Source organism: Triturus cristatus, chromosome 4_1, assembly GCF_964204655.1.
Source record: "Triturus cristatus chromosome 4_1, aTriCri1.1, whole genome shotgun sequence".
Lineage (NCBI taxonomy): Eukaryota > Metazoa > Chordata > Amphibia > Caudata > Salamandridae > Triturus > Triturus cristatus.
In genome coordinates this window covers 120,004,766-120,020,396 of record NC_140585.1, presented here as the reverse complement: position 1 = coordinate 120,020,396, position 15,631 = coordinate 120,004,766, and the positions used below count along the sequence as shown (strand labels likewise).

Sequence of the window (15,631 nt, the reverse complement as noted above, 5' to 3'; positions counted from 1 at the left end):
ACATCATTTTATTTAATTGTGTGAATAAAAGGAATCGTCTCCCCGTCGGGGAATTGAACCCCGGTCTCCCGCGTGACAGGCGGGGATACTGACCACTATACTAACGAGGACATATTGTCTTCAGTTCAACAGTGCTCACCTTCATGAGGTTAGGGCATGCCCTCAATCAATTCACAGTATTGTAATAGGCAGCTTTGCTTCTTTTGGTTAGGAGAAGCAATCTTTTTTCATAAATGATTACAAATCAGAAATTCCTAGCCAAAAATAATCTGCTTTAATAAGAAATGATTGATTAAAATAAATACCTATCTATCGATCTGTCTATCTATCTTTCTATCTATCTATGTATATGTATATATATATATATATATATATATATATATACTATCAGCTCACTTTACCATTTGCAGCTTATAACCATTTACCACCAGGGGTCACTACTAACAAAAAGCATCCACTCCACTTCTAAATCTAGCCCCTAGAGTTGAGCAGAAGCATAAGATTCCCCACTGCTTCATTCCATTTCCATTAGATTATAGATGTAAATTTTTTTTGATGGTATGGTCTGTGCAGATTGAAATATTCAGAGCATATTCTGACTTTTAGTTAACACATCTGTAAGCAATTTGGCCATCACTGAATTCAACGTTTATCTCAATCGTAATAGACAAGTATAATGACAAATATAGTTTACAATGTTATTAAGTACATCATTTTATTTAATTGTGTGAATAAAAGGAATCGTCTCCCCGTCGGGGAATTGAACCCCGGTCTCCCGCGTGACAGGCGGGGATACTGACCACTATACTAACGAGGACATATTGGCTTCAGTTCAACAGTGCTCACCTTCATGAGGTTAGGGCATGCCCTCAATCAATTCACAGTATTGTAATAGGCAGCTTTGCTTCTTTTGGTTAGGAGAAGTAATCTTTTTTCATAAATGATTACAAATCAGAAATTCCTAGCTAAAAATAATCTGCTTTAATAAGAAATGATTGATTAAAATAAATACCTATTTATCGTTCTGTCTATCTATCTTTCTATCTATCTATGTATATATATATATATATATATATATATATATATATATATATATATATATATATATATACAATCAGCTCACTTTACCATTTGCAGCTTATAACCATTTACCACCAGGGGTCACTACTAACAAAAAGCATCCACTCCACTTCTAAATCTAGCCCCTAGAGTTGAGCAGAAGCATAATATTCCCCACTGCTTCATTCAATTTCCATTAGATTATAGATGTAAATTGTTTTTGATGGTATGGTCTGTGCAGATTGAAATATTCAGAGCATATTCTGACTTTTAGTTAACACATCTGTAAGCAATTTGGCCATCACTGAATTCAACGTTTATCTCAATCGTAATAGACAAGGATAATGACAAATATAGTTTACAATGTTATTAAGTACATCATTTTATTTAATTGTGTGAATAAAAGGAATCGTCTCCCCGTCGGGGAATTGAACCCCGGTCTCCCGCGTGACAGGCGGGGATACTGACCACTATACTAACGAGGACATATTGGCTTCAGTTCAACAGTGCTCACCTCCATGAGGTTAGGGCATGCCCTCAATCAATTCACAGTATTGTAATAGGCAGCTTTGCTTCTTTTGGTTAGGAGAAGCAATCTTTTTTCATAAATGATTACAAATCAGAAATTCCTAGCCAAAAATAATCTGCTTTAATAAGAAATGATTGATTAAAATAAATACCTATTTATCGATCTGTCTATCTATCTTTCTATCTATCTATGTATATGTATATATATATATATATATATACAATCAGCTCACTTTACCATTTGCAGCTTATAACCATTTACCACCAGGGGTCACTACTAACAAAAAGCATCCACTCCACTTCTAAATCTAGCCCCTAGAGTTGAGCAGAAGCATAAGATTCCCCACTGCTTCATTCCATTTCCATTAGATTATAGATGTAAATTGTTTTTGATGGTATGGTCTGTGCAGATTGAAATATTCAGAGCATATTCTGACTTTTAGTTAACACATCTGTAAGCAATTTGGCCATCACTGAATTCAACGTTTATCTCAATCGTAATAGACAAGGATAATGACAAATATAGTTTACAATGTTATTAAGTACATCATTTTATTTAATTGTGTGAATAAAAGGAATCGTCTCCCCGTCGGGGAATTGAACCCCGGTCTCCCGCGTGACAGGCGGGGATACTGACCACTATACTAACGAGGACATATTGGCTTCAGTTCAACAGTGCTCACCTCCATGAGGTTAGGGCATGCCCTCAATCAATTCACAGTATTGTAATAGGCAGCTTTGCTTCCTTTGGTTAGGAGAAGCAATCTTTTTTCATAAATGATTACAAATCAGAAATTCCTAGCTAAAAATAATCTGCTTTAATAAGAAATGATTGATTAAAATAAATACCTATTTATCGATCTGTCTATCTATCTTTCTATCTATCTATGTATATATATATATATATATATATATATATATATATATACAATCAGCTCACTTTACCATTTGCAGCTTATAACCATTTACCACCAGGGGTCACTACTAACAAAAAGCATCCACTCCACTTCTAAATCTAGCCCCTAGAGTTGAGCAGAAGCATAAGATTCCCCACTGCTTCATTCCATTTCCATTAGATTATAGATGTAAATTGTTTTTGATGGTATGGTCTGTGCAGATTGAAATATTCAGAGCATATTCTGACTTTTAGTTAACACATCTGTAAGCAATTTGGCCATCACTGAATTCAACGTTTATCTCAATCGTAATAGACAAGGATAATGACAAATATAGTTTACAATGTTATTAAGTACATCATTTTATTTAATTGTGTGAATAAAAGGAATCGTCTCCCCGTCGGGGAATTGAACCCCGGTCTCCCGCGTGACAGGCGGGGATACTGACCACTATACTAACGAGGACATATTGGCTTCAGTTCAACAGTGCTCACCTCCATGAGGTTAGGGCATGCCCTCAATCAATTCACAGTATTGTAATAGGCAGCTTTGCTTCTTTTGGTTAGGAGAAGCAATCTTTTTTCATAAATGATTACAAATCAGAAATTCCTAGCCAAAAATAATCTGCTTTAATAAGAAATGATTGATTAAAATAAATACCTATTTATCGATCTGTCTATCTATCTTTCTATCTATCTATGTATATGTATATATATATATATATATATACAATCAGCTCACTTTACCATTTGCAGCTTATAACCATTTACCACCAGGGGTCACTACTAACAAAAAGCATCCACTCCACTTCTAAATCTAGCCCCTAGAGTTGAGCAGAAGCATAATATTCCCCACTGCTTCATTCCATTTCCATTAGATTATAGATGTAAATTGTTTTTGATGGTATGGTCTGTGCAGATTGAAATATTCAGAGCATATTCTGACTTTTAGTTAACACATCTGTAAGCAATTTGGCCATCACTGAATTCAACTTTTATCTCAATCGTAATAGACAAGGATAATGACAAATATAGTTTACAATGTTATTAAGTACATCATTTTATTTAATTGTGTGAATAAAAGGAATCGTCTCCCCGTCGGGGAATTGAACCCCGGTCTCCCGCGTGACAGGCGGGGATACTGACCACTATACTAACGAGGACATATTGGCTTCAGTTCAACAGTGCTCACCTCCATGAGGTTAGGGCATGCCCTCAATCAATTCACAGTATTGTAATAGGCAGCTTTGCTTCTTTTGGTTAGGAGAAGCAATCTTTTTTCATAAATGATTACAAATCAGAAATTCCTAGCCAAAAATAATCTGCTTTAATAAGAAATGATTGATTAAAATAAATACCTATTTATCGATCTGTCTATCTATCTTTCTATCTATCTATGTATATGTATATATATATATATATATATATATATATATATATACAATCAGCTCACTTTACCATTTGCAGCTTATAACCATTTACCACCAGGGGTCACTACTAACAAAAAGCATCCACTCCACTTCTAAATCTAGCCCCTAGAGTTGAGCAGAAGCATAAGATTCCCCACTGCTTCATTCCATTTCCATTAGATTATAGATGTAAATTGTTTTTGATGGTATGGTCTGTGCAGATTGAAATATTCAGAGCATATTCTGACTTTTAGTTAACACATCTGTAAGCAATTTGGCCATCACTGAATTCAACGTTTATCTCAATCGTAATAGACAAGGATAATGACAAATATAGTTTACAATGTTATTAAGTACATCATTTTATGTAATTGTGTGAATAAAAGGAATCGTCTCCCCGTCGGGGAATTGAACCCCGGTCTCCCGCGTGACAGGCGGGGATACTGACCACTATTCTAACGAGGACATATTGGCTTCAGTTCAACAGTGCTCACCTCCATGAGGTTAGGGCATGCCCTCAATCAATTCACAGTATTGTAATAGGCAGCTTTGCTTCTTTTGGTTAGGAGAAGCAATCTTTTTTCATAAATGATTACAAATCAGAAATTCCTAGCCAAAAATAATCTGCTTTAATAAGAAATGATTGATTAAAATAAATACCTATTTATCGATCTGTCTATCTATCTTTCTATCTATCTATGTATATGTATATATATATATATATATATACAATCAGCTCACTTTACCATTTGCAGCTTATAACCATTTACCACCAGGGGTCACTACTAACAAAAAGCATCCACTCCACTTCTAAATCTAGCCCCTAGAGTTGAGCAGAAGCATAATATTCCCCACTGCTTCATTCCATTTCCATTAGATTATAGATGTAAATTTTTTTTGATGGTATGGTCTGTGCAGATTGAAATATTCAGAGCATATTCTGACTTTTAGTTAACACATCTGTAAGCAATTTGGCCATCACTGAATTCAACGTTTATCTCAATCGTAATAGACAAGGATAATGACAAATATAGTTTACAATGTTATTAAGTACATCATTTTATTTAATTGTGTGAATAAAAGGAATCGTCTCCCCGTCGGGGAATTGAACCCCGGTCTCCCGCGTGACAGGCGGGGATACTGACCACTATACTAACGAGGACATATTGGCTTCAGTTCAACAGTGCTCACCTTCATGAGGTTAGGGCATGCCCTCAATCAATTCACAGTATTGTAATAGGCAGCTTTGCTTCTTTTGGTTAGGAGAAGTAATCTTTTTTCATAAATGATTACAAATCAGAAATTCCTAGCTAAAAATAATCTGCTTTAATAAGAAATGATTGATTAAAATAAATACCTATTTATCGTTCTGTCTATCTATCTTTCTATCTATCTATGTATATATATATATATATATATATATATATATATATATATATACAATCAGCTCACTTTACCATTTGCAGCTTATAACCATTTACCACCAGGGGTCACTACTAACAAAAAGCATCCACTCCACTTCTAAATCTAGCCCCTAGAGTTGAGCAGAAGCATAATATTCCCCACTGCTTCATTCAATTTCCATTAGATTATAGATGTTAATTGTTTTTGATGGTATGGTCTGTGCAGATTGAAATATTCAGAGCATATTCTGACTTTTAGTTAACACATCTGTAAGCAATTTGGCCATCACTGAATTCAACGTTTATCTCAATGGTAATAGACAAGGATAATGACAAATATAGTTTACAATGTTATTAAGTACATCATTTTATTTAATTGTGTGAATAAAAGGAATCGTCTCCCCGTCGGGGAATTGAACCCTGGTCTCCCACGTGACAGGCGGGGATACTGACCACTATACTAACGAGGACATATTGGCTTCAGTTCAACAGTGCTCACCTCCATGAGGTTAGGGCATGCCCTCAATCAATTCACAGTATTGTAATAGGCAGCTTTGCTTCCTTTGGTTAGGAGAAGCAATCTTTTTTCATAAATGATTACAAATCAGAAATTCCTAGCCAAAAATAATCTGCTTTAATAAGAAATGATTGATTAAAATAAATACCTATTTATCGATCTGTCTATCTATCTTTCTATCTATCTATGTATATGTATATATATATATATATATATACAATCAGCTCACTTTACCATTTGCAGCTTATAACCATTTACCACCAGGGGTCACTACTAACAAAAAGCATCCACTCCACTTCTAAATCTAGCCCCTAGAGTTGAGCAGAAGCATAAGATTCCCCACTGCTTCATTCCATTTCCATTAGATTATAGATGTAAATTGTTTTTGATGGTATGGTCTGTGCAGATTGAAATATTCAGAGCATATTCTGACTTTTAGTTAACACATCTGTAAGCAATTTGGCCATCACTGAATTCAACGTTTATCTCAATCGTAATAGACAAGGATAATGACAAATATAGTTTACAATGTTATTAAGTACATCATTTTATTTAATTGTGTGAATAAAAGGAATCGTCTCCCCGTCGGGGAATTGAACCCCGGTCTCCCGCGTGACAGGCGGGGATACTGACCACTATACTAACGAGGACATATTGGCTTCAGTTCAACAGTGCTCACCTCCATGAGGTTAGGGCATGCCCTCAATCAATTCACAGTATTGTAATAGGCAGCTTTGCTTCCTTTGGTTAGGAGAAGCAATCTTTTTTCATAAATGATTACAAATCAGAAATTCCTAGCCAAAAATAATCTGCTTTAATAAGAAATGATTGATTAAAATAAATACCTATTTATCGATCTGTCTATCTATCTTTCTATCTATCTATGTATATGTATATATATATATATATATATACAATCAGCTCACTTTACCATTTGCAGCTTATAACCATTTACCACCAGGGGTCACTACTAACAAAAAGCATCCACTCCACTTCTAAATCTAGCCCCTAGAGTTGAGCAGAAGCATAATATTCCCCACTGCTTCATTCCATTTCCATTAGATTATAGATGTAAATTTTTTTTGATGGTATGGTCTGTGCAGATTGAAATATTCAGAGCATATTCTGACTTTTAGTTAACACATCTGTAAGCAATTTGGCCATCACTGAATTCAACGTTTATCTCAATCGTAATAGACAAGGATAATGACAAATATAGTTTACAATGTTATTAAGTACATCATTTTATTTAATTGTGTGAATAAAAGGAATCGTCTCCCCGTCGGGGAATTGAACCCCGGTCTCCCGCGTGACAGGCGGGGATACTGACCACTATACTAACGAGGACATATTGGCTTCAGTTCAACAGTGCTCACCTCCATGAGGTTAGGGCATGCCCTCAATCAATTCACAGTATTGTAATAGGCAGCTTTGCTTCCTTTGGTTAGGAGAAGCAATCTTTTTTCATAAATGATTACAAATCAGAAATTCCTAGCCAAAAATAATCTGCTTTAATAAGAAATGATTGATTAAAATAAATACCTATTTATCGATCTGTCTATCTATCTTTCTATCTATCTATGTATATGTATATATATATATATATATATATATATACAATCAGCTCACTTTACCATTTGCAGCTTATAACCATTTACCACCAGGGGTCACTACTAACAAAAAGCATCCACTCCACTTCTAAATCTAGCCCCTAGAGTTGAGCAGAAGCATAAGATTCCCCACTGCTTCATTCCATTTCCATTAGATTATAGATGTAAATTTTTTTTGATGGTATGGTCTGTGCAGATTGAAATATTCAGAGCATATTCTGACTTTTAGTTAACACATCTGTAAGCAATTTGGCCATCACTGAATTCAACGTTTATCTCAATCGTAATAGACAAGGATAATGACAAATATAGTTTACAATGTTATTAAGTACATCATTTTATTTAATTGTGTGAATAAAAGGAATCGTCTCCCCGTCGGGGAATTGAACCCCGGTCTCCCGCGTGACAGGCGGGGATACTGACCACTATACTAACGAGGACATATTGGCTTCAGTTCAACAGTGCTCACCTTCATGAGGTTAGGGCATGCCCTCAATCAATTCACAGTATTGTAATAGGCAGCTTTGCTTCTTTTGGTTAGGAGAAGTAATCTTTTTTCATAAATGATTACAAATCAGAAATTCCTAGCTAAAAATAATCTGCTTTAATAAGAAATGATTGATTAAAATAAATACCTATCTATCGATCTGTCTATCTATCTTTCTATCTATCTATGTATATGTATATATATATATATATATATATACAATCAGCTCACTTTACCATTTGCAGCTTATAACCATTTACCACCAGGGGTCACTACTAACAAAAAGCATCCACTCCACTTCTAAATCTAGCCCCTAGAGTTGAGCAGAAGCATAAGATTCCCCACTGCTTCATTCCATTTCCATTAGATTATAGATGTAAATTGTTTTTGATGGTATGGTCTGTGCAGATTGAAATATTCAGAGCATATTCTGACTTTTAGTTAACACATCTGTAAGCAATTTGGCCATCACTGAATTCAACGTTTATCTCAATCGTAATAGACAAGGATAATGACAAATATAGTTTACAATGTTATTAAGTACATCATTTTATTTAATTGTGTGAATAAAAGGAATCGTCTCCCCGTCGGGGAATTGAACCCCGGTCTCCCGCGTGACAGGCGGGGATACTGACCACTATACTAACGAGGACATATTGGCTTCAGTTCAACAGTGCTCACCTCCATGAGGTTAGGGCATGCCCTCAATCAATTCACAGTATTGTAATAGGCAGCTTTGCTTCCTTTGGTTAGGAGAAGCAATCTTTTTTCATAAATGATTACAAATCAGAAATTCCTAGCCAAAAATAATCTGCTTTAATAAGAAATGATTGATTAAAATAAATACCTATTTATCGATCTGTCTATCTATCTTTCTATCTATCTATGTATATGTATATATATATATATATATACAATCAGCTCACTTTACCATTTGCAGCTTATAACCATTTACCACCAGGGGTCACTACTAACAAAAAGCATCCACTCCACTTCTAAATCTAGCCCCTAGAGTTGAGCAGAAGCATAAGATTCCCCACTGCTTCATTCCATTTCCATTAGATTATAGATGTAAATTGTTTTTGATGGTATGGTCTGTGCAGATTGAAATATTCAGAGCATATTCTGACTTTTAGTTAACACATCTGTAAGCAATTTGGCCATCACTGAATTCAACGTTTATCTCAATCGTAATAGACAAGGATAATGACAAATATAGTTTACAATGTTATTAAGTACATCATTTTATTTAATTGTGTGAATAAAAGGAATCGTCTCCCCGTCGGGGAATTGAACCCCGGTCTCCCGCGTGACAGGCGGGGATACTGACCACTATACTAACGAGGACATATTGGCTTCAGTTCAACAGTGCTCACCTCCATGAGGTTAGGGCATGCCCTCAATCAATTCACAGTATTGTAATAGGCAGCTTTGCTTCTTTTGGTTAGGAGAAGCAATCTTTTTTCATAAATGATTACAAATCAGAAATTCCTAGCCAAAAATAATCTGCTTTAATAAGAAATGATTGATTAAAATAAATACCTATTTATCGATCTGTCTATCTATCTTTCTATCTATCTATGTATATGTATATATATATATATATACAATCAGCTCACTTTACCATTTGCAGCTTATAACCATTTACCACCAGGGGTCACTACTAACAAAAAGCATCCACTCCACTTCTAAATCTAGCCCCTAGAGTTGAGCAGAAGCATAAGATTCCCCACTGCTTCATTCCATTTCCATTAGATTATAGATGTAAATTGTTTTTGATGGTATGGTCTGTGCAGATTGAAATATTCAGAGCATATTCTGACTTTTAGTTAACACATCTGTAAGCAATTTGGCCATCACTGAATTCAACGTTTATCTCAATCGTAATAGAGAAGGATAATGACAAATATAGTTTACAATGTTATTAAGTACATCATTTTATTTAATTGTGTGAATAAAAGGAATCGTCTCCCCGTCGGGGAATTGAACCCCGGTCTCCCACGTGACAGGCGGGGATACTGACCACTATACTAACGAGGACATATTGGCTTCAGTTCAACAGTGCTCACCTCCATGAGGTTAGGGCATGCCCTCAATCAATTCACAGTATTGTAATAGGCAGCTTTGCTTCTTTTGGTTAGGAGAAGCAATCTTTTTTCATAAATGATTACAAATCCGAAATTCCTAGCCAAAAATAATCTGCTTTAATAAGAAATGATTGATTAAAATAAATACCTATTTATCGATCTGTCTATCTATCTTTCTATCTATCTATGTATATGTATATATATATATATATATATATATATATATATATATATACAATCAGCTCACTTTACCATTTGCAGCTTATAACCATTTACCACCAGGGGTCACTACTAACAAAAAGCATCCACTCCACTTCTAAATCTAGCCCCTAGAGTTGAGCAGAAGCATAATATTCCCCACTGCTTCATTCCATTTCCATTAGATTATAGATGTAAATTGTTTTTGATGGTATGGTCTGTGCAGATTGAAATATTCAGAGCATATTCTGACTTTTAGTTAACACATCTGTAAGCAATTTGGCCATCACTGAATTCAACGTTTATCTCAATCGTAATAGACAAGGATAATGACAAATATAGTTTACAATGTTATTAAGTACATCATTTTATTTAATTGTGTGAATAAAAGGAATCGTCTCCCCGTCGGGGAATTGAACCCCGGTCTCCCGCGTGACAGGCGGGGATACTGACCACTATACTAACGAGGACATATTGTCTTCAGTTCAACAGTGCTCACCTTCATGAGGTTAGGGCATGCCCTCAATCAATTCACAGTATTGTAATAGGCAGCTTTGCTTCTTTTGGTTAGGAGAAGCAATCTTTTTTCATAAATGATTACAAATCAGAAATTCCTAGCCAAAAATAATCTGCTTTAATAAGAAATGATTGATTAAAATAAATACCTATTTATCGATCTGTCTATCTATCTTTCTATCTATCTATGTATATGTATATATATATATATATATATACAATCAGCTCACTTTACCATTTGCAGCTTATAACCATTTACCACCAGGGGTCACTACTAACAAAAAGCATCCACTCCACTTCTAAATCTAGCCCCTAGAGTTGAGCAGAAGCATAAGATTCCCCACTGCTTCATTCCATTTCCATTAGATTATAGATGTAAATTGTTTTTGATGGTATGGTCTGTGCAGATTGAAATATTCAGAGCATATTCTGACTTTTAGTTAACACATCTGTAAGCAATTTGGCCATCACTGAATTCAACGTTTATCTCAATCGTAATAGACAAGGATAATGACAAATATAGTTTACAATGTTATTAAGTACATCATTTTATTTAATTGTGTGAATAAAAGGAATCGTCTCCCCGTCGGGGAATTGAACCCCGGTCTCCCGCGTGACAGGCGGGGATACTGACCACTATACTAACGAGGACATATTGGCTTCAGTTCAACAGTGCTCACCTCCATGAGGTTAGGGCATGCCCTCAATCAATTCACAGTATTGTAATAGGCAGCTTTGCTTCCTTTGGTTAGGAGAAGCAATCTTTTTTCATAAATGATTACAAATCAGAAATTCCTAGCTAAAAATAATCTGCTTTAATAAGAAATGATTGATTAAAATAAATACCTATTTATCGATCTGTCTATCTATCTTTCTATCTATCTATGTATATATATATATATATATATATATATATATATATATATATATACAATCAGCTCACTTTACCATTTGCAGCTTATAACCATTTACCACCAGGGGTCACTACTAACAAAAAGCATCCACTCCACTTCTAAATCTAGCCCCTAGAGTTGAGCAGAAGCATAATATTCCCCACTGCTTCATTCCATTTCCATTAGATTATAGATGTAAATTGTTTTTGATGGTATGGTCTGTGCAGATTGAAATATTCAGAGCATATTCTGACTTTTAGTTAAAACATCTGTAAGCAATTTGGCCATCACTGAATTCAACGTTTATCTCAATCGTAATAGACAAGGATAATGACAAATATAGTTTACAATGTTATTAAGTACATCATTTTATTTAATTGTGTGAATAAAAGGAATCGTCTCCCCGTCGGGGAATTGAACCCCGGTCTCCCGCGTGACAGGCGGGGATACTGACCACTATACTAACGAGGACATATTGTCTTCAGTTCAACAGTGCTCACCTTCATGAGGTTAGGGCATGCCCTCAATCAATTCACAGTATTGTAATAGGCAGCTTTGCTTCTTTTGGTTAGGAGAAGCAATCTTTTTTCATAAATGATTACAAATCAGAAATTCCTAGCCAAAAATAATCTGCTTTAATAAGAAATGATTGATTAAAATAAATACCTATTTATCGATCTGTCTATCTATCTTTCTATCTATCTATGTATATGTATATATATATATATATATATACAATCAGCTCACTTTACCATTTGCAGCTTATAACCATTTACCACCAGGGGTCACTACTAACAAAAAGCATCCACTCCACTTCTAAATCTAGCCCCTAGAGTTGAGCAGAAGCATAAGATTCCCCACTGCTTCATTCCATTTCCATTAGATTATAGATGTAAATTGTTTTTGATGGTATGGTCTGTGCAGATTGAAATATTCAGAGCATATTCTGACTTTTAGTTAACACATCTGTAAGCAATTTGGCCATCACTGAATTCAACGTTTATCTCAATCGTAATAGACAAGGATAATGACAAATATAGTTTACAATGTTATTAAGTACATCATTTTATTTAATTGTGTGAATAAAAGGAATCGTCTCCCCGTCGGGTAATTGAACCCCGGTCTCCCGCGTGACAGGCGGGGATACTGACCACTATACTAACGAGGACATATTGGCTTCAGTTCAACAGTGCTCACCTCCATGAGGTTAGGGCATGCCCTCAATCAATTCACAGTATTGTAATAGGCAGCTTTGCTTCCTTTGGTTAGGAGAAGCAATCTTTTTTCATAAATGATTACAAATCAGAAATTCCTAGCTAAAAATAATCTGCTTTAATAAGAAATGATTGATTAAAATAAATACCTATTTATCGATCTGTCTATCTATCTTTCTATCTATCTATGTATATATATATATATATATATATATATATATATATACAATCAGCTCACTTTACCATTTGCAGCTTATAACCATTTACCACCAGGGGTCACTACTAACAAAAAGCATCCACTCCACTTCTAAATCTAGCCCCTAGAGTTGAGCAGAAGCATAAGATTCCCCACTGCTTCATTCCATTTCCATTAGATTATAGATGTAAATTGTTTTTGATGGTATGGTCTGTGCAGATTGAAATATTCAGAGCATATTCTGACTTTTAGTTAACACATCTGTAAGCAATTTGGCCATCACTGAATTCAACGTTTATCTCAATCGTAATAGACAAGGATAATGACAAATATAGTTTACAATGTTATTAAGTACATCATTTTATTTAATTGTGTGAATAAAAGGAATCGTCTCCCCGTCGGGGAATTGAACCCCGGTCTCCCGCTTGACAGGCGGGGATACTGACCACTATACTAACGAGGACATATTGGTTTCAGTTCAACAGTGCTCACCTCCATGAGGTTAGGGCATGCCCTCAATCAATTCACAGTATTGTAATAGGCAGCTTTGCTTCTTTTGGTTAGGAGAAGCAATCTTTTTTCATAAATGATTACAAATCAGAAATTCCTAGCCAAAAATAATCTGCTTTAATAAGAAATGATTGATTAAAATAAATACCTATTTATCGATCTGTCTATCTATCTTTCTATCTATCTATGTATATGTATATATATATATATATATATACAATCAGCTCACTTTACCATTTGCAGCTTATAACCATTTACCACCAGGGGTCACTACTAACAAAAAGCATCCACTCCACTTCTAAATCTAGCCCCTAGAGTTGAGCAGAAGCATAAGATTCCCCACTGCTTCATTCCATTTCCATTAGATTATAGATGTAAATTGTTTTTGATGGTATGGTCTGTGCAGATTGAAATATTCAGAGCATATTCTGACTTTTAGTTAACACATCTGTAAGCAATTTGGCCATCACTGAATTCAACGTTTATCTCAATCGTAATAGAGAAGGATAATGACAAATATAGTTTACAATGTTATTAAGTACATCATTTTATTTAATTGTGTGAATAAAAGGAATCGTCTCCCCGTCGGGGAATTGAACCCCGGTCTCCCACGTGACAGGCGGGGATACTGACCACTATACTAACGAGGACATATTGGCTTCAGTTCAACAGTGCTCACCTCCATGAGGTTAGGGCATGCCCTCAATCAATTCACAGTATTGTAATAGGCAGCTTTGCTTCTTTTGGTTAGGAGAAGCAATCTTTTTTCATAAATGATTACAAATCCGAAATTCCTAGCCAAAAATAATCTGCTTTAATAAGAAATGATTGATTAAAATAAATACCTATTTATCGATCTGTCTATCTATCTTTCTATCTATCTATGTATATGTATATATATATATATATATATATATATACAATCAGATCACTTTACCATTTGCAGCTTATAACCATTTACCACCAGGGGTCACTACTAACAAAAAGCATCCACTCCACTTCTAAATCTAGCCCCTAGAGTTGAGCAGAAGCATAATATTCCCCACTGCTTCATTCCATTTCCATTAGATTATAGATGTAAATTGTTTTTGATGGTATGGTCTGTGCAGATTGAAATATTCAGAGCATATTCTGAGTTTTAGTTAACACATCTGTAAGCAATTTGGCCATCACTGAATTCAACGTTTATCTCAATCGTAATAGACAAGGATAATGACAAATATAGTTTACAATGTTATTAAGTACATCATTTTATTTAATTGTGTGAATAAAAGGAAGCGTCTCCCCGTCGGGGAATTGAACCCCGGTCTCCCGCGTGACAGGCGGGGATACTGACCACTATACTAACGAGGACATATTGGCTTCAGTTCAACAGTGCTCACCTCCATGAGGTTAGGGCATGCCCTCAATCAATTCACAGTATTGTAATAGGCAGCTTTGCTTCTTTTGGTTAGGAGAAGCAATCTTTTTTCATAAATGATTACAAATCAGAAATTCCTAGCCAAAAATAATCTGCTTTAATAAGAAATGATTGATTAAAATAAATACCTATTTATCGATCTGTCTATCTATCTTTCTATCTATCTATGTATATGTATATATATATATATATATATATACAATCAGCTCACTTTACCATTTGCAGCTTATAACCATTTACCACCAGGGGTCACTACTAACAAAAAGCATCCACTCCACTTCTAAATCTAGCCCCTAGAGTTGAGCAGAAGCATAATATTCCCCACTGCTTCATTCCATTTCCATTAGATTATAGATGTAAATTGTTTTTGATGGTATGGTCTGTGCAGATTGAAATATTCAGAGCATATTCTGACTTTTAGTTAACACATCTGTAAGCAATTTGGCCATCACTGAATTCAACGTTTATCTCAATCGTAATAGACAAGGATAATGACAAATATAGTTTACAATGTTATTAAGTACATCATTTTATTTAATTGTGTGAATAAAAGGAAGCGTCTCCCCGTCGGGGAATTGAACCCCGGTCTCCCGCGTGACAGGCGGGGATACTGACCACTATACTAACGAGGACATATTGGCTTCAGTTCAACAGTGCTCACCTCCATGAGGTTAGGGCATGCCCTCAAT

The 15,631-nt window shown here is 35.1% G+C and overlaps 18 non-coding genes across 18 annotated transcripts; all 18 read right to left on the bottom strand.

The window, feature by feature from the left end:
- Positions 1-38: 38 nt before the first annotated feature.
- On the bottom strand, positions 39-110 carry TRNAD-GUC (transfer RNA aspartic acid (anticodon GUC)). The gene has a single exon. It is a non-coding gene; the product is annotated as a tRNA-Asp (tRNA).
- Positions 111-745: 635 nt separating this feature from the next.
- TRNAD-GUC (transfer RNA aspartic acid (anticodon GUC)) lies at positions 746-817 on the bottom strand. Its single transcript has one exon. It is a non-coding gene; the product is annotated as a tRNA-Asp (tRNA).
- Positions 818-1,472: 655 nt separating this feature from the next.
- TRNAD-GUC (transfer RNA aspartic acid (anticodon GUC)) lies at positions 1,473-1,544 on the bottom strand. Its single transcript has one exon. It is a non-coding gene; the product is annotated as a tRNA-Asp (tRNA).
- Positions 1,545-2,169: 625 nt separating this feature from the next.
- Positions 2,170-2,241, bottom strand: TRNAD-GUC (transfer RNA aspartic acid (anticodon GUC)). The gene has a single exon. It is a non-coding gene; the product is annotated as a tRNA-Asp (tRNA).
- Positions 2,242-2,876: 635 nt separating this feature from the next.
- On the bottom strand, positions 2,877-2,948 carry TRNAD-GUC (transfer RNA aspartic acid (anticodon GUC)). Its single transcript has one exon. It is a non-coding gene; the product is annotated as a tRNA-Asp (tRNA).
- Positions 2,949-3,573: 625 nt separating this feature from the next.
- Positions 3,574-3,645, bottom strand: TRNAD-GUC (transfer RNA aspartic acid (anticodon GUC)). Its single transcript has one exon. It is a non-coding gene; the product is annotated as a tRNA-Asp (tRNA).
- A 1,336-nt stretch (positions 3,646-4,981) lies between these two features.
- TRNAD-GUC (transfer RNA aspartic acid (anticodon GUC)) lies at positions 4,982-5,053 on the bottom strand. Its single transcript has one exon. It is a non-coding gene; the product is annotated as a tRNA-Asp (tRNA).
- Positions 5,054-6,389: 1,336 nt separating this feature from the next.
- TRNAD-GUC (transfer RNA aspartic acid (anticodon GUC)) lies at positions 6,390-6,461 on the bottom strand. Its single transcript has one exon. It is a non-coding gene; the product is annotated as a tRNA-Asp (tRNA).
- A 625-nt stretch (positions 6,462-7,086) lies between these two features.
- On the bottom strand, positions 7,087-7,158 carry TRNAD-GUC (transfer RNA aspartic acid (anticodon GUC)). The gene has a single exon. It is a non-coding gene; the product is annotated as a tRNA-Asp (tRNA).
- A 631-nt stretch (positions 7,159-7,789) lies between these two features.
- On the bottom strand, positions 7,790-7,861 carry TRNAD-GUC (transfer RNA aspartic acid (anticodon GUC)). Its single transcript has one exon. It is a non-coding gene; the product is annotated as a tRNA-Asp (tRNA).
- Positions 7,862-8,488: 627 nt separating this feature from the next.
- TRNAD-GUC (transfer RNA aspartic acid (anticodon GUC)) lies at positions 8,489-8,560 on the bottom strand. The gene has a single exon. It is a non-coding gene; the product is annotated as a tRNA-Asp (tRNA).
- A 623-nt stretch (positions 8,561-9,183) lies between these two features.
- On the bottom strand, positions 9,184-9,255 carry TRNAD-GUC (transfer RNA aspartic acid (anticodon GUC)). Its single transcript has one exon. It is a non-coding gene; the product is annotated as a tRNA-Asp (tRNA).
- Positions 9,256-10,591: 1,336 nt separating this feature from the next.
- TRNAD-GUC (transfer RNA aspartic acid (anticodon GUC)) lies at positions 10,592-10,663 on the bottom strand. Its single transcript has one exon. It is a non-coding gene; the product is annotated as a tRNA-Asp (tRNA).
- Positions 10,664-11,288: 625 nt separating this feature from the next.
- Positions 11,289-11,360, bottom strand: TRNAD-GUC (transfer RNA aspartic acid (anticodon GUC)). The gene has a single exon. It is a non-coding gene; the product is annotated as a tRNA-Asp (tRNA).
- A 641-nt stretch (positions 11,361-12,001) lies between these two features.
- Positions 12,002-12,073, bottom strand: TRNAD-GUC (transfer RNA aspartic acid (anticodon GUC)). Its single transcript has one exon. It is a non-coding gene; the product is annotated as a tRNA-Asp (tRNA).
- A 1,330-nt stretch (positions 12,074-13,403) lies between these two features.
- Positions 13,404-13,475, bottom strand: TRNAD-GUC (transfer RNA aspartic acid (anticodon GUC)). Its single transcript has one exon. It is a non-coding gene; the product is annotated as a tRNA-Asp (tRNA).
- A 1,328-nt stretch (positions 13,476-14,803) lies between these two features.
- On the bottom strand, positions 14,804-14,875 carry TRNAD-GUC (transfer RNA aspartic acid (anticodon GUC)). Its single transcript has one exon. It is a non-coding gene; the product is annotated as a tRNA-Asp (tRNA).
- Positions 14,876-15,502: 627 nt separating this feature from the next.
- TRNAD-GUC (transfer RNA aspartic acid (anticodon GUC)) lies at positions 15,503-15,574 on the bottom strand. Its single transcript has one exon. It is a non-coding gene; the product is annotated as a tRNA-Asp (tRNA).
- Positions 15,575-15,631: the final 57 nt, after the last annotated feature.